Below are 7,824 nucleotides of genomic sequence, written 5' to 3'. Positions count from 1 at the left end.
GTAGCGAAGAAGCTTGTGAAATTCAAATAAAGTCTGTTGTTTAGTTAATAGTGTTGTGCCACTGTTGATTTATTAGTTTTGATAAATGTGCCACGTTAGATAAAAGGTTAACATCAGGAGAAGATGGCTGATGGGTATGTGGAAAATCTATGTACTATCTTTACAACTCTCATAAATATGAATTGTTTCAAAACAAAAGATTAAGAGAAAAGGTTTAATGAATAAGAATGAGTAGCTAAGAAAATAGCATATTATCAGTAAAAGACGGAGGGTGTAATGAGTGTTGAAGCTGGATGGCATGAGGCCTAATGAACTAGAAGGTTTCACAGAAAGGTGAAAAAGGAATCGTTTGGAACAGTATTATGGAGAGAGAAGTAAAAGCCAGACTGTCAACTCAGCCTTCCAGTCTAACATTTATTTGACTTGATGTTGTTGCTATGACTGGAGATCAAATAAGAATTGAAAAGTGTTCACTGCATTTGGTAATTATCTGATCCAAGTATTACGTGGTCCACTGGTCCTGATTGGAAGGGCCATCATCCTTGAAATCTGTCAATATCAATCATTTACCTTCCATTATCTGTGGCAAATCTATACTATTTCCTCTTCAAAGTTTGCAGCCTCTGTGGACAAAGTTTTACAAGTGATGTCAGGAAGGCCACAAATCCTAAGTTTTGCATAATACGGATGACTGACATATTTGGAACCTAGTAAATAATCAAGTCCTCTGCTCATATTTCTAGCTTTTCTCATCTTTGAGTGCCTCCTATCGAGGGGAAAGTTTTTCTACAAAGTGTCATAAACATTAGGTCAAAACAGCCAAAATTTTGATGAGAAAAGAATTTTTCTAATCAAAAAACTAAACTTTATCGAGTGCCTTTTAAGTGTTCAAACTAGTAATATATCATTTTATATAAACTATCTCAGCCAGGGATAATTTTTAATGTATGAAAAAGAAACGATGTAAAATTAGAGACACTGGTAAGTACTATTCACTGTACTAATTGAAAAAAATTAAAAAATGTTCACTACCCTAAATTTGACGTTTGGGAAAAGTAGGGGTCAAAAAGAACAGAAAGAAAAAAGTTTTAAGGGACTGATGTGGATTTTTACAAAATAGTTTTAGACATCTTTTTTTTTCTTTTTCTTTTTTGAGATGGAGTCTCGATCTGTCACCTAGGCTGGAGTGCAGGGGCATGATTTTGGCTCACTGCAACATCTGCCTCCTAGGTTCAAGCTATTCTCCTGCCTCAGACTCCCAAGTACCTGGATTACAGGTGCGTGCCTCCACGCCCTGCTGATGTTTTGTATTTTTAGTAGAGATGGGGTTTAACCATGTTGGCCAGGCTGATCTTGAACTCCTGACCTCAAGTGATCCACCCACATCAGCCTCCCAAAGTGCTGAGATTACAGGTGTGAGCCACTGTGCCAGGCCTAGACACTTTTAAAAATCCAACCCATGGTTTATTGATGGTGGTGAAGTGCCAGCACACACCTACAGCAGAGTTGTAACTAAAAAGGGTTGGCCATGCAACAAAGGAGAGTGGAAAAGGAACACAGAGCAAACACCGCTCACTACAACCACAAAAACAACTCAACTCTGCACTAATATTCATCACAAAGTTCCAAAAATAAAAAACTCCAACTTTTCAGAAGGTTCTCCCTTGATAGATCAGTCTGACAAATGCAACTAGAATTAAAATGTAATTTTGATAGACATGTGAAAGATAGATGATATGATTATAGACAGATAAAATGATAATAAATGTGTTCTTTGCACCAAATGTAAATTTTCAGTTTATAATATCTATTAGGGTAAAAAAATGAAAAGACCTTTCCTAAGATCAAATTTGAATGCTTAAACAATAGAAAAACAGCTACAACGAAACAACAGAACAGTTTCTTCAGTGCTTCACTCCAGAATAAAGTGCTTTATATGTAGTATCAGTCCTGGTTCCAAAGAATTAAGTTGGAGTCAGCATCATGAATAGATAAACTAATCTGTTTAAAAGCACATACCAAAAATGACTAGGCCAAATCTAATCCTACTAGATTATTGTATGTAGTATAGGAGACTTCCAGTGAAAATGTGGACAGGCATGCTGAGACTGTCCTAACAGATATATTCTAAAATTTTTAAGAGGTAAAAAAATTATAAGCTAGACACAAAAGCAAATGAAGAATCTGAACAGATGGAACTTACAGGTTTTATTTTAGATGGTCCCTGACCAACAACAGACACTTTAATATCAGCTGGGTGCAGTGGCTCACACCTGTAATCTCAGCACTTTGGGAGGCCAAGGCGGGCAGATCATGAGGTCAGGAGATCTAGACCACTGAGGCCAACATGGCGAAACCTCATCTCTACTAAAAAATACAAAAAAAAAATTAGCTGAATGTGGTGGTGTGCGCCTGTAATCCCAGCTACTGGGGAGACTGAGGCAGAAGCCAGAGGCGGAGGTTGCAGTGAGCCGAGATGGTGCCACTCCAGCCTGTCGACAGAGTGAGACTCCATCTAAAAAAAAAAAAAAACTATCACATTCAGATTTCTGTAGTAATTATCTCCAAATGAAATATATGCAACATTCTCATACAACTTAACATTTTAGCCAAATTTAACACATATACTGGGTCATATAATTTATTGGGATAAGAGACATATATCTACATTTTGAAATTATTCCATTTAAATAAATACATATACACAGATAATTTTATTCAGTTTTGACATTGTAATAACTGGGATTTTAAAAATCTTTGTATTGAAATATACATACAGAAAAGTACATGCATATTAATTAGGGCAACAAATTTTCACACATTGAATACACCCAAATAACCATGTTTTGAATAATATGGGCACATCCAACTAAAAAGGAACTCTTTGGTCTTTCTTATACATGTCCAAATATTATCAAAACATTTGCTGGTATTTTATCCTTTAGAAATAATGTAATGATTTTCATCTTTCCTGAATTTCTTTTTTTAACCTACCAATTTGGAGATGATGGACCCAACTGTAGGAAATAAAAGTATCTGGTAAACTATGAATTTTACATTGAGCATATTCTCCATCCTAGTTCATTATGTACCTCACCCAATACCAGATTGAGACTCACTAATTTACAACCCAGCTGAGACAGCTTTATTCCAGATTCTTTCTACAAGTCACTTCGACAATTCCAATCATGTAAATCCTAAATTCTGTTTACAAGGAGGAACTATGAAGGAATGGCGATCTGATCCTAAAACTTTATCTACATTCCTTGTAGCTACAAGTGGGACAGGGCTGGCCAAGCTTGGGACTAAATTAGAATGAGAATTTGCTTCTGAAACTTTTAAAGTCTTCTCAAAGAGGTGGGATCCTGAGCTGCAGGGGAACCAGGAGGGATTCCAAACTGTGTCAGTGATGCCTCAGTCTCAGCAAACACATCTTCAACCCTTATCCATATATTTCTTCACACCCTCTACACTGTATTAGTTGTTTGTTCCAATCCTAACTAGACGATGCAAAATGAGAATTGCTTACACAGCTAAAAAATCCAGGGGAGCAAATCTGACTACAGGCATCGCTGGACCCAAGGACTCAAACCAAAGCCATCCAAACCCAACTTCTGTCTCCCCATCTCTGCATACACACCATTGTCAGACAGGCTCTCCCACAGTGTTCCTAAGATGGCTCCTTCTCATTCATATTCAGTAGAAAAGACTGGGAGCTCTTGCCCCCGCATTTCCAGCCAGCCAAAGGTTCATTCTGTCTCATTGGCTCCAATCTGGTGGCAAGAGTTTCTCTGAACAAATCATTGTGACCAGGAAATGTGATATGCTAATTGGCTCAAACCCAGGTACATGTACAACTCTTGAGCAGGGCACTGAATTAATACTACTTAACGGGCTAAAAGACAAATGGGTATATAATTACCAGGAGAAAGGAAAATAGGCAGTAAAAGAAAAATATTTCAATGGTACTGTGACAACGTCCATTGGTAACCCTGTTAGGCACTATGAGTTAGTGAACCTGGTTAATTTGTAAAGACTTACACTCAAGATGACAAGCTCATGTCAGTATTACCCTCTTCTCACTAAAGGTGGGGAGTCTTTCTTAGCACTGCTCCCCAAAACACCTGTAAGTAAAAGGAAAAGAAGGAAGCTTGATTTGTTTGGGATGTTTTCACCAGAGAGATTAACGAATCTGTTATGTAAAAGATGAAATGACATGATTAACACATAAAACACTAACCTCCTCAGATTCCCAAAAGGGAATCCATGAAAGTCAGAGCTGTGGTCTGCAAAGTATTTAATTGCTCATTGGAAAGCTCTGAAATGCATTTGTTGTGGGTATAAAGAGAAATAAAAAGAGAACTCCTACAGAAGCAAAGATTCAAGAATAATATTACAACACAAGACATTCAGTACGTTATTTATATTAAAATGAACCCACCTGCTACTGTGGCCTGAGCTGGGTATAGAGACCTATTGAGCTTGAGCAACTACCCAAAAGAACCCCATTCCAACCTAACAACTGCTACAAAGGCAAGCATTCAGCACAGGTTTTCTTCTAAGGGTAAATAGAAAACAGTGGAGCTAGGTGCTAATCAAAGGCTAGCTTTTTCTTAGTAGCTATTCAGAAAACACTAAGCAAGTTTTCAACAATCCATGCTAAAAGTGCAGTGTTACAAATTAATGGGTAATCACGATAATATGCATGTAACCACACAGTGATAGCATATAATAGCAATGGGTTAACTTTTCCTCACTGTTTATGGAACTCCCTCTGAAATTCTTTATATCTTAGATCAGCAGTAGAATTATTTATTATGTGTATTGAATGAATAGACACATGCATGAATAAAGGAAATGAATTAACTAGTAATTGAACTTTGGGAGTTTTCACACAGAGTAAATTTTCTGTTACAAACTTTTATGTGTAAGAGTTGAAGTGTTTGCTCACTGTTGGAAAACAGATTTGTTCTGTAAGCTCATTTGAGGCTGTGTTATGATGTTATTATTTAGTAAGGCTATAACACCTATACCATCCTAGCGTATACAGGATTTTTGGACAAGTTAGAAAGGTGTCCGTTAAGAATGAATGCAGCCCCCAGGGCATGTGACTTGGTGAAAAGATGGAGTCTTTGTATAAAGACAAAAGGTGGTTCATTCTCTGGAAGACTTGGGGAGATGGAGAGGGACCCGGCTCGATTTTTACCCCCACTACTTCATCTGCATTGAAAGCATTAAGTGGTACAGCTTTGGTCATCCTATAAAATACAGAAAATTATAAAGAAAGGAGCAAAATCAGGAATTTCTTGCTATTTTGTATTGTTGAGTCATTTCCTTCAGGCTAGATTTTATTAATAAAAGATGTACTCAATAGTTGTTTTAAAAAAACCTAATAGAATATATTTGAATGTTAAAATTCAGATTTCCCTTTAATTGTTTTTTCAACCTACTTTTTTTTAATCATCCTGATTTTTCCTGAATGCTAGATGAAATACAAATCACAAAAAGGGTCACACACATACAATTTATATATGATTACAAAAGCTCTCTAGTCTAATCTTATGGAAATTTTTCAAATTAAAATGTTACTGGGTTCAAGCAATTCTCCCGCCTCAGCCTCCTGAGTAGTTGGTATTTCAAGCATGCCACCAAGCCTGGCTAATTTTTTAGTAGAGACAGGGTTTCACCATGTTGGCCAGGCTGGTCTTGAATTCCTGACCCCAAGTGATCCATCTGCCTCAGAGACTGCAGCGAGCCAAGATTGCACCACTGCACTCCAGCTTGGGCAACAGAGTGGGGAGACTCTGACTAAAAAAAAATAGTGTTATTGGTATCCCAAAGGTTATTTTTTACTCCTTCTTTTATATCAATAAAGGTTATTTTTATTTGTTCACCCTATAACTTTCCAATGGCTACTGTGATCAACCAAAGTCCCCATTCTAATTCTAAGAGATGGGATACACTGAGAGCAAGAAAAATGGAGAAATAGTGATGGAGAATGGTAATGGAATCTATTTTATCCTGAAGCAATAACAAAATGAATTCAATTTGCACAAAAAGATTCTGATTTGCAGTCAAAGGACTAAAAAGGTCTTTCTGTTTACTTTTCATTAGGTAAGTATACACGCCACATTCTTTTCTGGCTAACTTATGCCATAAAATGAGCTTGCTCCTCCCAGATGTTAGATGCTGCAAGCTGTGGCTTGTTCTGCATGTTGGAATGGAAAGAAGTGAACTGTGAGCAAGGACATTTTGAGTTTCAGCTTTTTAATAGTTGTCTCCCAGCTTTCTTAGCTGTAAGATGGGTGGGAATTGGGCTAATAGGTGATCATAATAATAATAGTAGCAACCATTTTTGGCAGCCTACTGTGCCACACACCTAGCACTAAATGAATACTTGAAATTATCTTATCTATTTCTTAGAAATCTAGTGAAGTAGGTGATTGCACAGTCGAGACGCTAAAGCTTGGACCTGCCAGGGTCCCAGAACTTGTCAGGGCCCAAGATAGGGTCAGAGGTTTCAAAAGTCAGTCTTGGATTGCTTCTTGCATATTTACATGCTGAATGACAAAGCAATCTGACAGGAATTTCAGACTAGAGCCGAGCAAAATGCAGGCTTCCTTTTTCACATCCCTAAATGTGTTTATTCTAGAAGCATATATGGAGTTTTCCTAACACATTAGCTAGAAAGAAACATGATTTCTCTCTTAATAAGCACACTAAGGATGGCTGTGTAGTTGGGCAATATAAATAATCACTGCCAAATACACTGCTGTGTCATGTACCAGATATTAACATTTATCATAGTGTAGATTCAGATTTCATTTTACACAACTCATATTTTTCTTAAGAATTGATAGGATGCAAAGAAGAAAATGACACAGGCCATAAAGCCAATTCCAAAAGAAGAATTCTAGAGGCATTCTGCAAAATTGTAGCATCATGAAACAAATGGATGGTTTCTAAAGTGGCTGCTCTAGATGGGAGATGGTAGGTTTGTTTTTTAAAAATCTGTCACCTGACCTCAAAGACACATTGATATATGAGTACTTATTTATTTACTCATTCATTTAACAGAATGTGTGGAGTGTTCATTGTTCTGGGCACTGGAGATACAACAGCAATCACAATGGAAATGGTTCCTCTGCCTTCACAGAACATACATGAAGACACAGAAAATAAACAAGCAGAAAAATACAGAAAATAACCCCAGGTTGAGATAAATTATTTGAAGGATCTACAATGCCCTTCCAGAGAATAATGCATAGAGGAGGCAATACGTTTTAGCTGGGGTAGTCAGGAAAGGCTTTCCTGAAATTTGAAGGATGAGAAGAAACTAGAGATGAGAAGAACCAGATTTGCAAAGGCCCCGAGGTGGGAAAGTGTGACAAGTTCTGGAAACTGTGTGATTGGTGTATAAGAAGCTAGAGGTAAAAACCCAGAGCTAAGATCAGGAGCAAAACAAGGATGTCCACTCTCACCACTTTCATTCATAGGCAGGAAAAACAATAAAAGCCATCAAGATTGAAAAAGACAATTTAAAACTATCTCTGTTTGTAGATGACACGATCTTACACATAGAAAATCCTAAGGAACCACAAAAAAACTATTTGAGGTAATAAATGAGTACAGGATAGTAAGATCAATATACAAAAATCGAGTCTCCAACTCCCAGCGCAAGCGACACAGAAGACCGGTGATTTCTGCATTTTCAACTGAGGTACTGGGGTCATCTCACTAGGGAGTGCCGGACAATCGGTGCTGGTCAGCTGCTGCAGCCTGACCAGCGAGAGCTGAAGCAGGGCGAGGCATCGCCTCACCTGG

At 37.6% G+C, this 7,824-nt stretch overlaps 1 long non-coding RNA gene across 1 annotated transcript in view; it reads right to left on the bottom strand.

The window, feature by feature from the left end:
* Positions 1-2,475: 2,475 nt before the first annotated feature.
* LOC108543631 (uncharacterized) overlaps positions 2,476-7,824 on the bottom strand; it is a 10,101-nt gene continuing 4,752 nt past the window's right edge. The window contains exons 2-3 of the long non-coding RNA XR_001889631.1: positions 4,042-4,124; positions 2,476-2,515 (exon numbers count right to left, since the gene is read on the bottom strand). This is a non-coding gene — a long non-coding RNA (uncharacterized LOC108543631). The remainder of the gene's footprint in view (positions 2,516-4,041; positions 4,125-7,824) is intronic.

The sequence above is a fragment of the Rhinopithecus bieti genome, unplaced genomic scaffold (assembly GCF_001698545.2).
Source record: "Rhinopithecus bieti isolate Rb0 unplaced genomic scaffold, ASM169854v2 scaffold_21649, whole genome shotgun sequence".
NCBI classification, from domain to species: Eukaryota; Metazoa; Chordata; class Mammalia; order Primates; family Cercopithecidae; genus Rhinopithecus; species Rhinopithecus bieti.
The sequence above is the reverse complement of the archived record's forward strand: the minus strand, read 5'-3'. Positions and strand labels throughout refer to the sequence as shown.